The sequence below is a fragment of the Podarcis filfolensis genome (genome assembly GCF_964270895.1).
Source record: "Podarcis filfolensis genome assembly, chromosome: 6".
Taxonomy (NCBI): domain Eukaryota; kingdom Metazoa; phylum Chordata; class Lepidosauria; order Squamata; family Lacertidae; genus Podarcis; species Podarcis filfolensis.
Genome location: NC_139609.1, coordinates 28758625 through 28778810, shown reverse-complemented (window position 1 = coordinate 28778810; position 20186 = coordinate 28758625). Strand labels below are relative to the sequence as shown.

The following is a 20186-nucleotide window of genomic DNA, read 5'->3' as shown; positions in this document are numbered from 1 at the left end:
CCTGTGTACAGAATTTTAATATGGAGGTGAATTCACATAGGCTAGCACCCCCACCTTCTCATAGTTTGAAATGTTATAGCACAGACACAGGTTTAGGCCCGAGTGTGCAATAGATAGCAATTTTAAAGCCCACCATAGGATAGAAGTTGTCAGCTTTTGCTTTGAAGGATGGAAGGTGATGAAAAACGGTTGGGGGAGGTGGCTGCGGCGGCAAGGAGTCTTGTAGAAAGCAGTTGGAGAGACACCAAATGGAGAGAATCCTATGTGTTGCAGAAAAGGCTCTGTCACTAATGCTCAGTGATCTTCTGACACACCATTGCTTGCTTTCTGTTACATTGATGGCTTGATCAACAAACGTGACAAATCCACATTCTTTAAGGCGCTTGGAAAGTCAAGCACGTCGTCAATGATTGTAAATTGTGTGACTGTAGATGAATGTTTTCTTCCAAAGCCATGGAACTCTGTCAGTCATGTTTTGGCTGTCCCCCTCCCTTCTCCCTCTCATTCTTTCCCTTGTGTTGTGTTCCACTGAATGAGATTGACATTGTGTTAGGTGGTGAAACAGTTGTCAATCAGAAGATCTGAAATAAGACAAAAGAAATGTCATGGATATATATATATTAAAAAACCCTAAGTTCATGATTTTTTGGTGCAATTCGCCAATTGTCTTTTTCAAGTTGTTAGACTGTCTTTCAAACAATAATTGGATTTTTAGACATAGCTGACAGCAGGCAAGACGACAGCTTTTCCACCCTACTTGGGACCAAGGTGGTCTGTGCTGCAGATACGGAAGTTATTCATTTAGGGACATAAACAGAAAAGTCACTTGAGAGCAGTCACAAAGATGTACTGAAGGTATGGTTTTCTTCTTGGATCACATTTGTCCTTCAAGAAACATTGTGGTAAAAAAAAAAGACAGTTGAGATTGCTTAAAACGGGGAGAAAAACTCTAGATGTACAAATGTATAGCTAAACGTTGGGCTGCAGTCTAAAAACACATTCCAGTCCATCTCCGTGGCAGCTCTTGCAAACTAACTGGATATCTTACTGTGAAAACATTTTAGTGGGTCTTGCCTCATTTTCCAGGAATGCAAATGTGAAGTCATTTGCCAGCTATGAAAGGGCTTAGAAAGTCCCCATTTCATTGGATACAACAGAAAAGGTAGAAAAGGATGCAGCAACAAAACTGTTATCGTTGATGAATGAACTTACGCTTGATGCATTTTCAGATGTCTCATGGCAACAATCTAAGAGATCAATGATGGTTCACCTCTTCCATGTGCTTCTGTCATGACAGCTGGAGATTCAGCATAGAAATATAACTGATGCACTTGTCATAGGATTGTAGAGCTGGAAGGGACCCTCGGGGTCATCTAGTCCAAGCCCCTGCAATGCAGGAATCTTGACTCAAGCATCCATGGCAGATGGCCATCCAACCTCTGCTTAAAAACCTCCAAGGAAGTCCATTCCCCTCTTGAATAGCTCTTACCGTCACAAAGTTCTTCCTGAGGTTAAGTCGGAATCTCCTTTCTTGTAACTTGAATCTATTGGTTTGGTCCTAGCCTCCGGAGTAGGAGAAAATAATCTTGCTCCAGGCGACAGCCCTTTAGATATTTTGTACCAGTGTGACCATTGGCCTATTCCCACCTGCTCACCACAAAACGGCTGGGAATTAGTTTATGCAAAACACTTTCCGTGCTGATTCAAGACCGCAGTGTTAGAAATTCAGATATACAGTGGTACCTCGGGTTACAGATGCTTCAGGTTACAGATGCTTCAGGTTACAGACTCTGCTAAACCAGAAATAGTACCTTGGGTTAAGAACTTTGCTTCAGGATGAGAACAGAAATCGTGTTTTGGGACTACAATTCCCATCATCCCTGACCACTGCTTCTGTTAGCTAGGGATGATGGGAGTTGTAGTCCCAAAACATCTGGAGGGCCGAATTTGGCCACCACTGCTTTACAGTGTAGTCTACCTTGCCCAAAGGTGAGCTAGCAGGTCATGCTTAGACCTTGCCATGGAGATACAGTGGTACCTCGGGTTACATACGCTTCAGGTTACATACGCTTCAGGTTACAGACTCCACTAACCCAGAAATATTACCTCAGGTTAAGAACTTTGCTTCAGGATGAGAACAGAAATCGTGCGGCGGTGGTGCGGCGGCAGCTGGAGGCCCTATTAGCTAAAGTGGTACCTCAGGTTAAGAACAGTTTCAGGTTAAGAACGGACTTCCAGAACGAATTAAGTTCTTAACCCGAGGTACCATTGTATAACCTAATCGCCAAATGGCACCTTAAACTTATGGTCACCACAATGGAATGTCTAGGCGCCTTTTTTTTTTTTACAGTGGGGTTTATTATTATTATTTCATTTATATACCACTTTATATTTTAAAGACCAAGTCTCAAAGCTGTTTACAAGACATTGAAACATTAAATAAAACAATCCAGAATAAAACAAATTTAAGCTGCAAGGAAAATATTTCAGATCCTTCTCCAAGTTACATTTTGCTTTACCCAGTTGTCATTCTGGCATACAGAGATCTCCACACGGTCTCAACTGGACCCGCTCCAGTTGCAAAATGCGCCTGGCTAATTTCTAACACTGTTCAAGGGGGAGTCAACCCCATCATTGTTTGAGTGTACCTTCTTAGTGTGCTTGCAGAGAAAGGTGCAAATGCGGCTGAGGAAAGCAAGGATAACAATGTGGAGACGAGTTAATCTTAGAATGATGATGTGTACAAAGCTGGTGTGCAACTTGCTCAGCTGAGTTTGTCTGTACAAGCAACAAGCACTACTTTCTTTTTTTGCATTCGTTCGAACTCCATTTTGGCAGCTGGCCTGCTTTATTGTCATGAATTACAACATGGGATTTACACCTGGATAAATGCAATGATGCATACAAGAAGAGATTGCTGTGCAGTGAAAGGCTTGCTTCTTTCATACATTCAGTGCCAGGAAGGAGGTAGAGCAGGGGTTGCCAACCTTTTGGGACCAGTGATCACATTTTTAATTTTGAGAGGGTGGGGGCGCCAGTCACTAAATAGCTGGGATGTGTGTGTGTATTGTAGCTTAACACAAAATAAATGAGGCAGCCACCCCCAACAATCTTATGCCAATTTTGGGAAGTCATCTATGTCCTGCTGGTCCTAATTGTGGACACACACAACACAACACACACACAGAGATGCTGCTGCTGCTGCTTAAAACAGCAGAGAACATTCCTCAGTACCAGAAAAAATATTCATAGTAGTCACACAACATTCACACACATTTCACAGAAATCTCTTAGGAGGTACATGCACCTTCTGTTCCATAATAACCATATTTCTAGGAGAACTACATATAAATTAAAGGTAAAGGGACCCCTGACCATTAGGTCCAGTCATGACCGACTCTAGGGTTGCGGCGCTCATCTCGCTTTATTGGCCGAGGGAGCCGGTATACAGTTTCCGGGTCATGTGGCCAGCATGACTAAGCCGCTTCTGGCGAACCAGAGCAGCACACGGAAACGCCGTTTACCTTCCCGCTGGAGCGGTACCTATTTATCTACTTGCACTTTGACGTGCTTTCGAACTGCTAGGTTGGCAGGAGCAGGGACAGAGCAACGGGAGCTCACCCCGTCGCAGGGATTCGTACCGCCAACCTTCTGATCGGCAAGTCCTAGGCTCTGTGTTTTAACCCACAGCGCCACCCGCGCCCCTAGAACTACATATAGACTACCTTTAAAAAATAACGAAAGCTCCTATTCTGGGACACTAGATTTAGTGACCCCCCTGAGGCAGAGTAAGCTCTGGTCCCTTCTGAACTTGGTTGGAGGGAAAGGGATGATTCCCACCTTCTTTCTTTCTGGCATGCTATATTTGGGTCTGCCAGGAGAGGAACATGGAGCTCCTTCCTTCCTTGTCAGTGCTCATGAGATCCTTACTCATGGAGAGGCTGGCTCATCTGTACAAAGGCTGTTAGTCATGGGGACTCAGCTGGGAGTCAAGGGAACAGGCTGATGGGAATAACTGAGTGGCACTTGAGTTCTGGGGCTTCCCCTGCTCCCTTCTCAGCCTTCTTTCTCCATCTCCTCTCACCTACCCTGGACATTTCCCTTTCAGTATTGGCAAGGTAAAGGTTTCCCTGAAGTCATACACCGTGGGTAGGCAAACTAAGGCCCGGGGGCGGATCCGGCCCAATCGCCTTCTAAATCTGGCCCGCGGACGGTCCGGGAATCAGCGTGTTTTTACATGAGTAGAATGTGCCCTTTATTTAAAATGCATCTCTGGGTTATTTGTGGGGCCTGCCTGGTGTTTTTACATGAGTAGAATGTGTGCTTTTATTTAAAATGCATCTCTGGGTTATTTGTGGGGCATAGGAATTCGTTCACCCCCCCCCAAATATAGTCCAGGCCCCCACAAGGTCTGAGGGACAGTGGACTGGCCCTCTGCTGAAAAAGTTTGCTGATCCGTCATACATGCTGTTATACCGATGAGTGTAAAATATTTGCTGAATCTGTTTTTCATTTCGGTGGCTCCACTACTAACCAAAGAAAGGATGGACCCCTAGATTCACTTTGCATGGGTGTGTGTGTGTTGGAACACACTGCCAAATGAAATGCCCTGGGAAACAAAAATCTTCACGATGCTCACTTCACATGCAAGGTGAACTTTATTGCCCTGAGGGTTCTTTGACTTTCATCAAGCCGGATAGTCAGCTTCCACCCTCCCATCTGTTTACCTTGCTTTCTGTGCTGCAGTGGTGGCAATGGGAGGGTTCTCCCTCTTCCCACACCTGGCTTAGAGGCTTCAGGATAAAGGTAAAGGACCCTTGGATGGTTAAGTCTGAACTTGACTGAGGGGTGCGGCGCTCATCTCGCTTTTCAGGCCGAGGGAGCCGGTGTTTGTGCGCAGACAGCTTTTCCAGGTCATGTGGCCAACATGACTAAACCGCTTCCGTGACGGAAACCAGAGTGCACAGAAACACCCTTTACCTTCCTGCCACAGCGGTACCTATTTATCTACTCGCACTGGTGTGCTTTTGAACTGCTAGGTTGGCAGGAGCTGGGACAGAGCAACGGTAGCTCACCCTGTTGCACGGATTCGAACCGCTGACCTTCTGATTGGCAAGCCCAAGAGACTCAGTGGTTTAGATCACAGCGCCACCTGCTCCCTTTTAGGCTTTGGGATATGCCAGTGAGTGGAGGGTGAGAGGGACACCCCTTCCTTGCTGCTGGGGTTTGGAAGCTCCCTTGGACTGCAACAGGGTTCCCGTTGGTTTGGAATGAACCAAGTTATTTTCTGAGTCTGGGTGAAAATACCTTTTCAAAGCATCGTGGTTGGGCGCGGTTTCCTCCAGGACAGGTTTCAGCCATGTACTTCTTTTAATGATGGTGTAAATCAAGGCTTCTACAGCCTTTCAGGTTTAGGAGTGTTGTAGCCTAAACACCACAAGCTGCTTATTAAGTTTATTTCTCGTATACACGTACAAAAGCATACCTGTTGCAATCGCTGGGAAATACTTGGTTTATACGGCAGCAAATGCCACTGCAAACCATTTACAGTGGACCTCTTTTTGTCATATAAGAGAGTTTGGATAAGATGTAATATTATTATTGCATTGTGGAAACTTGCAATTACGGTGTCCAAGCATTTGTTTATAGTGTCAGTTGTTATCGGTTTGCAGCCATTAATTAACAACTCTGTTGATTCAGTTGTTACATCAGGTCTGATTGTTCTCCCAGGTGAATGTAATCCTGTTTTTGAGACTTTCCTAATTTCATTTAATTCTGCCTGTGTTATTTCCCTGCCAGTGTGGTGTAGTGGTTAAGAGCGGTAGTCTCGTAATCTGGGGAACCGGGTTCGCGTCTCCGCTCCTCCACATGCAGCTGCTGGGTGACCTTGGGCCAGTCACACTTCTTTGAAGTCTCTCAGCCCCACTCACCTCACAGAGTGTTTGTTGTGAGGGAGGAAGGGAAAGGAGATTGTTAGCCGCTTTGAGACTCCTGAAGGGGAGTGAAAGGCGGGATATCAAATCCAAACTCCTCCTCTTCTTCTTCTTCTTCTTCTTCTTCTTCTTCTTCTTCTTCTTCTTCTTCGCATTGTATATTGCAACAGAGTTAAAAATTAAGATATCCCAGAAAACCAAGAAGCACTCAGCTTTCACTGAAGAGATGTGAAGTTCTTACATGCAAATGATCTTTGCATCTTGAAGAGTGGTTCAAATGTTTCCTCCGAGTCTGGAAGATACACCACAAAGTTCTATACAGTGCTGATAATTTCTGCTGCTTTTTCAGCAGAGTTAAGGTTTGGGAATGTTTGTTGAAAAGTTAGGTTCGTATGTAGTTCATATGTGGAATGTGCCTCATGTGCTTTACAGAAGCACATTTGATATTGCTACACGCACACCGTTAAAAGCATTCTGTAGGGACCTGTTGCTATCCGTAGCACCTCCTTGTGATGTGCACAAAATTAAATAAACACACATATCCACTTCCCTACTGTTATGGGGTGCAATTGCGACTATACTTGTCGCGACTGTAATGTGTATTTGCTAAGGGAGTGTGCTCCTTTTTCCCCTATCTGAAGGCAGGACAGGGGTTGAAAGCACCAATCCTGTTGGGTGCCCCCCAGTCATGATAATTCAAGACCTTACCTTGGGTCGCCTAGCAGTGGTGGCACCAGAAAAAATGACAGCAGGGTTTCTACAAAAGGGGCAAAGTGTTAAGGTCTCTGAAAGAAAAACAACAGGTTATATCAGTGCCGTGGCACCCTAAAAGGTAAAGGACCCCTGAGAGTTAAGTCCAGTCACAGACGACTCTGGGGTTGCGGCACTCATCTTGCTTTATAGGCCGAGGGAGCCACCTATTTATTTACTTGCACTTTTTGGCGCGCTTTTGAACTGCTAGGTTGACAGGTTGATTTCAGTATTACCCATTGCGAGTGGAGAAAGAGGCTAAAAAAATGTGTAAAGTCACCTTCACCTTAACAGCATATTTCCAGTAAGCACCCTCTGTCTCTTCATGACATCTGACAAACAGGAAGTGTGATTGACTTGCACTGTTCCCTTGCCAGTCAGCTGAACTACCTGTCCATACCCGTAACTTGCTCACAGTACTACAGGCGTGATATGCATTAGTCTGCTAAACTGTGGACAGCTGCTTCTGTGATCGTAGGCAGTACAGGCGGACAGGGGAGCTGGGGACAGGCTAAACTGTAGCTGGCTGTATCATAATACCAAGGCAGCCTGTATAAGGCTGCTAGTTCCCCTCCTCCTCATCTTGGTTTCCAAATTTAGCCTAAACAGGTGTGAGGCCACACCTTGGCTCCTTCAAATGTAAGTGCTAGGGAAAGCGAAGAGCCTGTGGCAGGAACGGGGGACCAGTGGCCCTGCTGGACTCCAGTTCCCATCATCATTGGCCACCACAGTTGGAGCTCGTGGGAATTTGAGCTCAGCAATCCCTAGAGAGCCATGGGGGTCTCCATCACCTGGCCTACAAGAAGGTGAGGAGATTTCAGGGGTGGTTGGCCTGCAAAATTCACAGTGGCCTTGGAAGGCTTCTTTTGACATTTAAATGGAAACATTTTAATATCTCCGTAAGAAATCACCGGGGCCCACCCAAAAAGTTTTGGCCTCTGAAGTGAACCCCAAAATGGTGCCCCCTGCCCTGGCCAGGGAAGAAGGGGTGAGTGAGGCATAGGAAGAGAGAAAGATCAACATTGGGATCTGCTGCCCCTCCCCCTATCCTGTCATCTGAGACAGTGGCCTTACCTCATGGCCCTGGGGGCAGGCACTGTCCTGAAGGAATGCAAGACCCACACTATCTAGTGTACATGACACTCGCTTTGGAGCAACAGAACCATCCAGCGGGCAAGATCTGCTCAGGAGCATGGTTGCTTGCTTTGGCACAGTTTTGGAGGGGATTCCAAATTTCGGAGTTATGAATCCAGAGCCATCGGAGCTCCTGGCTGGATTGCAAGCCAAGGGGCGCGTCCCTAACGTAACTTTGGTTTTATAAAGGGTTGGTGGAGGGGGGACTCTTTGCACACACACTTCTGGAAAGGGGCATGATTCCTCCCCTCTCAAGAAACTGTTACGCAAGCAGACATGCACGCTCCGGTGCGGTGTGCCTATGTAGCCGCTTCTGCAAAACCAGCAGCCGGCGTGGAGAGGGAGTTCCGCTCGCCGCAATGGGCCCCAGGCTGCTAGTTCCCGCCTCGCCGCATCTTGCAAGGTGCACTTGCCCATCCTGCCCGGGGAAACCAGTCTGAGTCTGGAGACCCGGCGAGGCAAAGCAGCGGCGCCGCCACCGACGGGAAACTTCCGAGGGCTGTGCGCAAAGTGTGTGACCGGCGCGTGCTTGGGGTGGGGGTGGCCTGAGTGTATCGCGTCGGATCGGTGCAGGGAGACGGGAGGGGGCAGATCCTTGATCCAGATTGATGTGGGGGGGGGGGGGAACGGAGGGAGAACCGGAGTGCAACCTGGGTTGTTGTTTTTCTCCTCTCCCCCTTTCGTTTCTCCGCAGGGCTCCCCCGGCGTGACCCATGGCTGCGATATTCGCCCCCTTCTTTGCGGCGCGCTCCTCGCTTCTCCCCAGAAGCCTCCTGGACTGCAGCTTTTTCCAAGGCCGGGCAGCGGGGAAAAACAGGTCTCGGACGGCCCCCGTTTGCTCGACCGCGCCTGCAAACGGTGCAAGCTTCTGTCCCTTTCGCACGCCACCTCCGGCGCTTGCAAGCAGCCTGCCATAAGTGCTTTAGGTGCCAGCTCCCTGGGTTCCCAAGCACCCACAAAATTCCCCACGAAGGGGCCGGGCACCCACCAATTTTTGCTGCCAGGGCCGTGCACGCTGCATGGCGCCCGCTGCCATTGGTGGCAACTCCCTGTATGCCCGAGCACCCACAAAATTCCCCATGGGCACCCACGATCGCGGGGCCAAGTTGGCACGCCTCGCCGCCACTGCCGAGCTTGCAAAGGCGCCGCCGCCGCGCGCGCACACACACGCGCGCGCCGCCCATCGGCGCGCCCCCGACGCACAGCCCGGCTCGGGAGCGGCGCGCCGTTGTCCTCCATGGGGGCTTCGCAATGAGCCTGCTTCCCCGAGACCGGCTTATTCCAGCCTGCGAGCGCCGGCTGCTGCTGCTGCCGCTGCCGCCGGTCCTTTGTTCCCGCGCCCGCGCAGCCCCCCGAGGACGATGCTGCCGGCCGGGGAGGGGAATCGCGTGCAGCACCGGGGCGAACCGGCTCGGGCCGGAGGAGGGCGACCGGCGCCGAGCTGCGAGGGCCGCTTGGGAGAATAAGGAGAGCAGGCGCCGCAGCTGCCCTTTGCTCCCGCCACCCCCCAGATCGTAATCAATTTCATTTTTATTTTTATTTTCAAAAGCGGGGTGGGTGGGTGCGGAGCGAGGGCCTGCCATCGCCTTGGCCACCTCTTCCCCGTCAAGCGGTGCAGAAGGAAAGACAACCCGGCAGGTTGAGTGTGTTTCTCTCTAATATTTTTTTGGTGTGTGTGTGTGTGATGGTGCATTTCAAAGGAGGAGGTTTTCCGGTGCAAAGTTCTTTGAGGGTGTGGGAGGGCTCTCTTCCCCCGCTCCCTATTGCATCCTGTCCTGTTAGAGTTGCAAGAAACAAAAGCCAGCCTGACGTTTATTCTAAACCACTTGATATTATTATTATTATTATTATTATTATTATTATTATTATTATTATTATACACGTATGCCATATATCAATGGAGTTTGGTTGGAGGGGGGGCAGCACTATTCGGAAGGTGGAATACAGCTCCATATAAGATGCCAATAATGCCACTAACTGCAGTAAACAAGGGTCCGTGTTTTGATGCTTGCTAGGATGTTGCTGCAATGAGTGATGCCACAACAGTTCGCCTGGTCTCCTCCATTTGCAGACTTTTGCAAGCTGACTTGTAATCTGGCAGAGCTGAGTGGCGATTGGCAAGGTGTGAGTGCTTGATATAGGTGAGCAAGGCCGGAGTTGGGGGGGCATGGAACAAGCCCCCACCCCCTTTCTTTGCACCTAAATAGGAATTGAGGGAAGCATCACTGGGCATGTTTTTGCCCAGGTCTGCTCTCCTGTGTTTCTCCAAACCCTGGGGTTAATTGGTGCTATTAATTTGTTTTTTTAATCCCCAATTGCATTTTGGAACAACTGATGTAAGGTTGTGTATGTACAGACATTTCATGCTGTTTTCTCTGGAAAAACTCTTGGTGACGACAATTGTTTTGGGTGGATCGGTAGTTGCTTATATAATGTTCTAGCACCAAAATAGGTTTTTACCTGAATAAAATTGTGGTCATACTTTACTCGTCCTCTCTCCACTGAGTTATTCTTCCAGTAACTTTCCTGGTGACAACTTTCCTTTTCTTTTGGCTATATTTTCTCATTTTTAAAATCTCACCTTATTTCTTCTCTTAAAACATTGTCCGGGATAGGTTTCCTTGTGCAGACTGTCTTGTAGCACATAAGGGTGAATGGAGATGGAGACTATTATAGCCAACTCCAAATCTTGCAACTGTCATTTCAGCAGAAGTTAAGCAGGGTGCCCATAACTGCAGATGAATCTTAAGGGTAGCGAATGTACATTTTACTGCATTTTCCCCACTGGGGGCGGGTAAAATGTTAGCTGTGGTAGTTGCAGAAGTTAACTAACAGTAAATCATTAGCAATTGTCTACCCAAGCAGCACTAGAGTGTGCAGAGAGATAGCAAAGGGTGCAACCCTATACCCAATTACTTGGGAGTAAATCCCATTGAATTTAGTGGAACTTACTTCCTAGTATTCCTCTGTGCAATCAAGGTTTGTAGGTTGCAGTCTAGCCTGACGGACTACATTTAAAATCAGTGGGGCCTAGTTGGATTGCGTTCCTTGATCTGGCAGAGTTATCAGCTTCTTTAACATCAGGGCTCCTCTGCTTTTAACAGCTAGCAGGCATGCAGAAAGTTAACTGATAGCAGGGTTGCCATTCTTTTCTGGGAAGAGCTGCTTTGATTTTTTTTCCCCACCAAAGAATCTGTTCATCACAGTCTGTCCATTTTCATCCTGTCCCCAAGAGCAACTTTAAGCTAGAGTTCTGGCTGGAACTATGGCGTGCCAAACACTTCTGAAAAAGAACACCCAGTTCCTTTTTTGTTTGTTTGTAACAAATCTTCTTAAACATCTGGAATTGTGGAAGAAAGCAGATGCCTGGCCGTTCTCTGTAATTCAAGAGTGTTAAGGGTGTGTACATGGAAATTACTTTGGTCATGGGGGGAAAATACTTAAATCTGTTTTGAGTTTTACAGTGAGTCAGGGGGCGGGGGATGACCTCTTTTGGAGGCGCGATTGCTCACATGTCAGTGAAGATAATAAACATGCCCAGTCTACTTGTGAGTAGCTTTTAAACTATAGTTATTCTACCTTTGGGGACGCGGGTGGTGCTGTGGGTTAAACCACAGAGCCCAGGACTTGCCGATCAGAAGGTCGGCGGTTTGAATCCCCGTGACGGGGTGAGCTCCCGTTGCTTGGTCCCAGCTCCTGCCAACCTAGCAGTTCGAAAGCACGTAAAAGTGCAAGTAGATAAATAGGTACCGCTCCGGCGGGAAGGTAAACGGCATTTCCGTGCGCTGCTCTGGTTCGTCAGAAGCGGCTTAGTCCTGCTGGCCACATGACCCAGAAGCTGTACGCCGGCTCTCTCGGCCAATAAAGCGAGATGAGCGCCGCAACCCCAGAGTCGGTCACGACTGGACCTAATGGTCAGGGGTCCCTTTACCTTATTATTCTACCTTTAGCTATTTTCTATACGAAATGAAAGACTCCAATTACTGTATCTGACCTGCAGTGTTAGAAACAGATTTGAAATCTAGGAGCTAAATGGCACCTTAAACCAAGGTTGTGGGCACAACAACGGAGTTTCTAGGAACACTTTTTAATAGCAAGAATACAAAGCTGAAAATGAATGAACTGCAGCTAAAATATTATGTTCATTTTCACAGAGTCCAGTCCTTCCCCTGCCCACCTCACTAATATTCTTAAGAGGGTCTCTTATCCAGTCTTCAGAGAGTAGCTGGAAGTGGGGAGGCAGAAAAAGGTCTCCCTTTCCTTCCACTCTGCAGTTTTAATCTGAAATCTTAGGCGCAGTACTGTGCCCAGACCTCAGAAACGGCTTGCGCTGATGGAATTCCCTGTCGCAAAATGCGCCTGGAACAATGGGAGTTTCGAACACTGCTGGCCTGCCAGGACTTTCCTTGAGGACCAAACTCATTCAGGCAAGAACTGCTGCTCTGAACCAGCAGGCAGACCCACCCAAAAAGTCAATACCCTTTTTTGAGAGGACTGCTGCTCCTTGTTTTTAACTCCTGCCTGTAGCCTGCACCTTTGAGAAGAGAGCTTTCGTGGTTTCTGTTGTTTGTGCATTGTTAAAACTGCTCCTCCCTCTAATTTCTAAACTTTCATTTCTCCTTTCCCCCATGATCTTAGTGTTTTCTGCCTCAGTCCTGCCAATCACCACTTTGCAGAACTTTGGGCCAAAAAGCAGGATATAAATATAACAGAACAAGACCATGTATGGTTTTGCTGTCCCTCCCAGTGGAGAAGGGTGCATGAAGATGGGTTGGTCAGCACCAAGCCCCCCCACACTCACCCCTTCTCTCAGCTTCTGGCCCTGGAGAAGAATTTGGTGCTAGTAATACCATGGTGGGCAGCTGGGAAGATTCCTGAAGAGTGGCCAGATAAAATCTCTTCTGTGAGACTCAGTCAGAACGCAGTCAGCACGCATGCAAGTCTGCCAAACTGTGGAGGTCTTTTGCAAGATCAGTGAGGCCATATCAGTGGTCCTCATTGACGAATCCATCAAGTGACTGGAACTCATAGCTGCGCCGTTCACGTGTCAAGTTGATAATACGAGGGCATGTAGACTAGGATTCTGAGTGATTGCAAAAGTTCTCCAGGCTGAGCCTGGAAGATCTTAAACTGGGATGGTTTTGGAGGTGTGGCTATTCACACAATGTTTAGGATACGTGTTGACCCCGGAGGGGAAAAGAAGTCTTCTCCCAAAGATGTTGCTGTGATCATAAGCACCAAATGCAAATATTTCACAATGAATTTGAAAAAGCCACCACCTTTGCATCTTCTAGATTGTGGCTAACATACTTAATCAAGTTCTGGGGCTGGATCACAGCACGTAGGCTTAAAAAGAATGCTTTTCAGGCAACATATACCTATATATATATGTGTGTGTGACGTGGGTGGCGCTGTGGGTTAAACCACAGAGCCTAGGACTTGCCAATCAGAAGGCTGGCGGTTTGAATCCCCACGACGGGGTGAGCTCCCGTTGCTCGGTCTCTGCTCCTGCCAACCTAGCAGTTCGAAAGCACCTCAAAGTGCAAGTAGATAAATAGGTACCGTTCTGGCGGGAAGGTAAACGGCGTTTCAGTACACTGCTCTGGTTCGCCAGAAGCGGCTTAGTCATGCTGGCCACATGATCCTGAAGCTGTACCCCGGCTTCCTCAGCCAATAAAGCGAGATGAGCGCCGCAACCCCAGAGTCGGTCACGACTGGACCTAATGGTCAGGGGCCCCTTTACCTTTACCTTTATACCTATATAATCATGTGGCTATACCATCTTATGCCTGCATAATCGTATGAGCTAATTCTGAATTTAATATACTGCAGTATATTGGATAGATATGCTATTTTAAGTGGTGCTAGCTATTCTACCCCTTTGGGAGTAGGACAGGTTAGAAATTCCTGCCCCCCCTCCAAAAAAATTAATAAGTTGGATGGTTTGAGGATTCCAGATTAATCACCATCATTATTACAATCTTCATGCCCTGGCTTGGCCTTTTAACAAGACCCTTTGGGAGTAGGGAGAGCTACGATAATCCTAAACAAAACCAGGTTTAAAGCTTTGAGCATTCTCATCTCTATAATCCCACATTTAAAAAGGCAGCTTGAGAAAAATGAAGAACAGTGGTCCGTTTCTTTTCTTTTTTTTACAGCTGAAGGTAAGTAAAGAGGGAGTAGATTTAAGAGGCAGAAAAGTCAATCTTAGGGGGAGGGTAGCCGCTGAGCCGCATTCTAGTGTTCCACCTCTGAGGCTTCTTTCGTTTTCTCCAGATTTCCAGGTTTTGAAAAACGCTGCCTTTTTGTTCACAGAACCTGCAGTGAACTTTTCTGTTTCATTGGAAGCTCTGGAGATCAATTATGCGGCGTTTATTTATCTTTACTTCTTCAGCTATTGTGTGTTTTGCAGGATAAGCTCCGTCCCATAAGAACTGTTTTGAGCTTGTAGATAACAAGGCGATATTCTGGAATGTAGCTGGTAATTTGTACCTTTGCTGCTTTTTTTGCACATAGGGCAGGGAGGCTGGTTGGGAGTTCCCCTGACGGAAGCAACCCGTTGTTGTTGTTTTTTGTAAGTTGCACCTAGGCAGGCAAGCTAGTTGTTTCTGCGAATGGCTTGGGACGTTATTGTAGGAGCACAGTCCTCTGAAATGTCTCTGCCTTCTGCTGCTTATAAACACTCGGAGGGAACACTTTGTGTGGAGGAAGCTGCTCAGGTTGTATCTGTGTGTACAGCCAGCACAACTTCCCTGTTGAGCAAGCAGCACCCTTGGTTCAATGTGGAAGCAGTGTTAGAAACTGGGATAGAAAAGCTAGGAGCCAAATGGCTCCTGGGACCTGTGTTGTGGGCGCCCAAACAGAATGTCTAGTCGCCATTTGTGGGGGTCGCCAACACTTTTTATTTATTATTTTGATAAGCATGAACTAATACGCAATTCACACAAGTGACACATTGTTAATATCACGTTTTTATCAGAATACATGTTTAATTTGGTGTTGACAATAAAAATATTGTTACCACACTTCAGTTTTCAAAACACTCTACTCTCTGTTGTTAAAACTCCTTAACATACTGTCTGTCCTTAACATACAGTGGTACCTCGGGTTACATACGCTTCAGGTTACAGACTCCGCTAACCCAGAAATAGTGCTTCAGGTTAAGAACTTTGCTTCGGGATGAGAACAGAAATTGTGCTACGGTGGCAGCAGGAGGCCCCATTAGCTAAAGTGCTGCTTCAGGTTAAGAACAGTTTCAGGTTAAGAACAGACCTCCGGAACGAATTAAGTACTTAACCCGAGGTACCACTGTATACCCTGAGGTTTCAAAGCACATACATTTCAGTAATCCTTGAGTGTCAGCCGGGCGCAAAAAAAATGGCACCCAGATTTGGGAGGTGCTCGCCAACAGAGAATCCTTAGGCACAAAAATGTGCCTGGTGCCCTGCTAATTTCAAATGCTGTGCAGAAATGGGTCTTGTTGTGCTCCATTGTCTGGTGTGCTTCTTCAGTGACCTCCGAAGCTATTCCAAAAGGAAATGTAGTTATAGAGTTAAATTGTGGCTTCTGACTTGGGATGCCTAATGGCTGGTACTTCTAATGGGCACTTCTGGTGGGAGAAAAGCAATAAGGCTAAGTGGGGGGGAACAGCAATGTTGTCTTGGCTTCTTGCCTCTTCTGTGATCTGCAGCTGGAAGTGTATGGGCATAAGTACACTATAACTACGCTCAGCGGAGGGCAGAATTTGATCCTGGTGGGGCATATGGTTGTGTTTCAGTCACTAGGTAACTCTGTCTTATTGATGGGAAAGGTGGGTACCCAGACTTTCTGGAGATAGTACAAGTATTGGGACTTATGCTTTACTAGTTTTTGAGGGGCACAGCATGATTTGAAGATAAGGAATGCCAGCATTAAAGGCACTGTGGTCTAAACCACTGAGCCTCTTGGGCTTGCCGATCAGAAGGTCAGCGGTTCGAATCCCCACGACAGGGTGAGCTCTTGTTTCTCGGTCCCAGCTCCTGCCAACCTAGCAGTTTGAAAGCACACAAAAAAAGTGCAAGTAGATAAATAAGTACCGCTCTGGCGGGAAAGTAAATGGCGTTTCCATGCGCTGCTCTGGTTCGCCAGAAGCAGCTTAGTCCTGCTGGCCACATGACCCGGAAGCTGTACGCCGGCTCCCTCGGCCTGTAAAACGAGATGAGCACCGCAATCCCAGAGTCGTCTGCGACTGGACTTAACTGTCAGGGGTCCTTAACTTTACCTTTTTTAAAGCTTGTTTTGAAGTTAGCAAAAGTGGTCTTTTATTTTAAAAAAATAATCAGGACAATTGACCTGTGTGACTTTCTCTGCACTGTGTGTGTGTGTGTGTGTGTATGCATGTGTGAATGAGCTACGATTCAGACAGAAAGCTTGTTGCCTATTTCTGCCCATGGTATAAAGACTTGCTGGATTTGAACTTGTGTGAGACAGGCAGAAAGAGAGAGAGATCATATACAGAAAACTGTCAAAACAAAGCAGAAGCTACAACAGGATGTAAATACTTTGGGTAGCAGTGAAACTGTTCTGTTTTGTCTTTCTCAAAAGGAAGGTCAGATAGCCTGCTGTTAATAGTTATGATGGTAGTATTTCAGAATACCTAAGCTCTTGTTTTTGTAATTTTAAATTGTGCAGGGTTTTAGAATCTCAGTAATCCTAGCCTCAGTTACCTGTTTCCCTGAACATTTCTTTTGAGTCTTCTACCATTATAAAATACAGGCAAATGACAGCCTTCCTTCCTTCCTTCCTTTCTTTCTTTCTTTCTTTCTTTCTTTCTTTCTCTCTCTCTCTCTCTCTCTCTCTCTCTCTCTCCCACACACACAGTTTTACAGGTCCTGCAAGTATATATTCTGTGATGCACTGTTACAAGAAAATGATCACATCTTGAGATTCTTAAATTTAAAAGTAGTTTTAAAATCCCAAACCCAATGTATTTCTTTTCTTTGTCTGGATCATCCTATTGGGACAATTGGAGCAATTGGAACCAACAAACAAGTAGCAGATTACCTTTTTCGTTGTCAAATTTTCTCTTCCCACCCTTTTGAAAATGACAGGAAGTTTCATAAGATGTGATGCGAAGGTTGGAGAAAAACGTATTATTGGGTCAGTTACGCAAGTTTTAATGACTGTGACAGAGGCATCTTGATTATTTGCCACTCTTGCTATCCTGTCTGTCCTGTTGTTTATGTAAGTCGTGTCGTGCAATTTATTTTATCTTATTTTTTAAAAAAATATTGATTGTCTGTGTTATTTCATGCACCTAAACCATGTGTGAGTGTGATCGCAGATGATGCAGCTAGCAAAATCTACCGCTGTGGTCTTTTGTGTGGCTTGGAAAAGGAATATAAAGGAAGAGAGGTGAGAATGAGTTCAGCAACAAGGTTCTTCTTTGAGTCTGACCTTAAATCTCGGAGGCCTTGTTGATTTGCAGCGTTTTCTCCTGACCCCATCCCTGGAAGCAACCTTGGCAGCGGGCTTTGCTTTGAATAGCTCATCACCGAGACAGGCTTTCATTTGCTAAAGCTACGAGAAAATAAATGGCTTCTGATTATGCAAGGGAAGTTCCCATCCCTGTCCCACAAATTAAGGCTGCCATGCTAACATGCTTATTCTAGGGAACATGCACCATTTGTACACCGTGGGATTTTCTTCTGAGTAAGCATTTAGGGGATTACGCAGTAAGTATATTAGGGTAAAACGTGCTGGCTCTGGTCCAGGTTACATGACCTAGTGGGAATCTCAAGTCTGTAATCTCATGATCATGGGTAGGAAATAATGCTTCCACCAAGAACTCGCTCTTCCTTCTCTCATGTAGTGTTAGCAACTCAGATAAATAAGCTAGGTGCCAAATAGTTAAATAAAACCAAGGTTACAGTCGCGAAAACAGAACGTCCTTGGTTGCCACTTTGGGGCAAGATGGCTCTTGTTTTTCAAAGGATGGGCTGACTGCGATTGATTCTCAGTTAAACATCTGGCTACTTCATAGGACAACCTTGAGCTAGGTTAAGAGCTTTGAGGACTTAAAGAAGAAAAGTCGCTTGATCCAGGGACAGTCCACGTATATATTGGCCTATTCCGACCCGTTTTTCTTCATGGTGACTGCTCCTGCGCAGGCTGTAGAGAAAAAGCAATTTGATTCCAGAAGGTCACTCCTATTGTGCAGGGAAGATAGGACTGATAGAATTCTATAGAATGGGGCATTACTGTGTGAAAACAGTCCCGATCCAATGATCCCTAGGCATGCAGCTCCAGATGGCAGAGACGTCAGGCGCTATCCTGGTGCCCAGACATCTTCACTTGGTCACAGGTGGTCGAAAGCCAGGTGCAAAATGCACCTGGCTAATTTCAAACACTATAACGTTTTTGGTTTTATAGAAGTAATTTTTGAGTACTAGAAGTTTCCTTAAATCAAAGTTTCTTAGAATACACACACACTTTGGACTTAAACAAAACAAAAAAATTGGGGGGAGAAGTTTGGAGATGGTGGTATGAGGAAATTGACTGTGATGGCGCTGTGGGTTAAACCACAGAGCCTAGGACTTGCTGATTAGAAGGTCGGCGGTTCGAATCCCCGTGACGGGGTGAGCTCCCGTTGCTCAGTCCCTGCTCCTGCCAACCTAGCAGTTCGAAAGCACATCAAAGTGCAAGTAGATAAATAGGTACGGCTCCGGTGGGAAGGTAAACGGCGTTTCCGTGCGCTGCTCTGGTTCGCCAGAAGCGGCTTAGTCATGCTGGCCACATGACCCGGAAGCTGTACGCCGGCTCCCTCAGCCAATAAAGCGAGATGAGCGCCGCAACCCCAGAGTCAGCCACGACTGGGCCTAATGGTCAGGGGTCCCTTTGCCTTTGCGTTAAGCAAACCTATAGGGATGAGGACTGAGTTGTCTCGAACAGCACTGTGCTGATTTTGATCCTTTTTGTTTCTTGAGCCATTTTGAACTGGGCAGGAGCCCATCGGCTACTCATGGCAACCAAACAAAAGGCAGGCTTTGCCACGCCAATAATTTATCACACCATCTTCCTTGCTTCATGGTTTTTGTTCAGATAAAGACGGCAGATTCGGATGACGGAGAAAGCGGGTCCGAAACCGGCACATGACTCTTCCTGCGTGTTCTGGCCACCATCAGACTGTGATTTGAATATAGACTCAATTTTGGGGTGCATTAATTTTTAAAGTCTTTAGCTGCGTTGTGGATGTGCATCTTCTTCAACAGGAGGGAGGTAATTCTCCCCTTCCGCACCGTAAGATTTTGAAAAGCATTCCCGCAGGGGCTGATTGGCATGCATGCCTCTGGAGGTGCGGCCGCTTGTTCTGCTTGTTGTAGCTGCCAGTGTTCCACGTGGAAGAAGTCACATGTGAGCCATTAGCAGGTGCAGAGCTGTGCTTGTATCAGTCTCACGAAACATCGATGCACATTGACTTTTGCACGGGCCACCAGGCTTCATGCAAACCACCTTTAGAAGTCTATCAGTTCTGTTTCGTTAGCACAATCGGAATGAATTTAAGAAACCCAAATGCTTTTTCTGTGCAGCCTCAGCAGGAGCGGCAAACAACGGTATAGTTAATTGTTCTAGCTTGCCTTCGCTTATCCCAACCCCGCTGCCCTGCTCACAGTTGCGAAGCATATTATGTTATGAATGGTCTGTGTCACCATTAAGAAAAAGAGGTTGGAACAGGCCAATATATATGTGTACTGTCCCTGGACAAACTGACTCTTCATCTTTAAGTCCTCAAAGCTCTTAATCTAGCTTGTCGCCTGAACTAGCCAGATGTTTAACTGAGAATCAATCACAGTCCATCCTTTTTTTAAAAAAAGACTCTAGAGCCATCTTGGCCCAAAATGGCAGCTAGACATTCTGTTTTGCCAGATGTAACCTTGGTTTTAGGGACGCGGGTGGCGCTGTGGTTAAACCACAGAGCCTAGGGCTTGCTGATCAGAAGGTCGGCGGTTCGAATCCCCGTGACGGGGTGAGCTCCCGTTGCTCGGTCCCTCCTCCTGCCAACCTAGCAGTTCGAAAGCACGCAGTGCAAATAGATAAATAGGTACTGCTCCAGCGGGAAGGTAAATGTGTTTCCATGCGCTGCTCTGGTTTGCCAAAAGCAGCTTAGTCATGCTGGCCACATGACCCAGAAGCTGTAGGCCGGCTCCCTCGGCCAGTAAAGCGAGATGAGCGGCGCAACCCCGGAGTCGTCGGCAACTGGACCTAATGGTCAGGGGTCCCTTTACCTTTAACCTTGGTTTTAAGGAGGAGCCATTTGGCCCCTAGGGTTGCTATCCTGGACACTGCCTGGTTTCGGCCATCGGAAACAGTGTCTGGGCAGAGCTCGCTTAA

The 20186-nt window shown here is 46.9% G+C and overlaps 1 protein-coding gene across 6 annotated transcripts in view; it reads left to right on the top strand.

Annotated features, from left to right (window-relative positions):
- LRRC8D (leucine rich repeat containing 8 VRAC subunit D) overlaps positions 1–20186 on the top strand; it is a 70526-nt gene that overhangs the window by 21485 nt on the left and 28855 nt on the right. The window contains exon 1 of one of the 6 annotated variants that reach the window (XM_083620619.1): positions 8099–8220. The exons of 1 other annotated variant lie outside the window; for it this stretch is intronic. The gene's annotated coding sequence lies outside the window, so the exon portion shown is untranslated. Of the gene's footprint in view, positions 1–8098; positions 9461–20186 lie in introns of those variants that run through there. 4 more of the 6 variants (XM_083620617.1, XM_083620614.1, XM_083620615.1 and 1 more) reach the window with 4 other exon arrangements.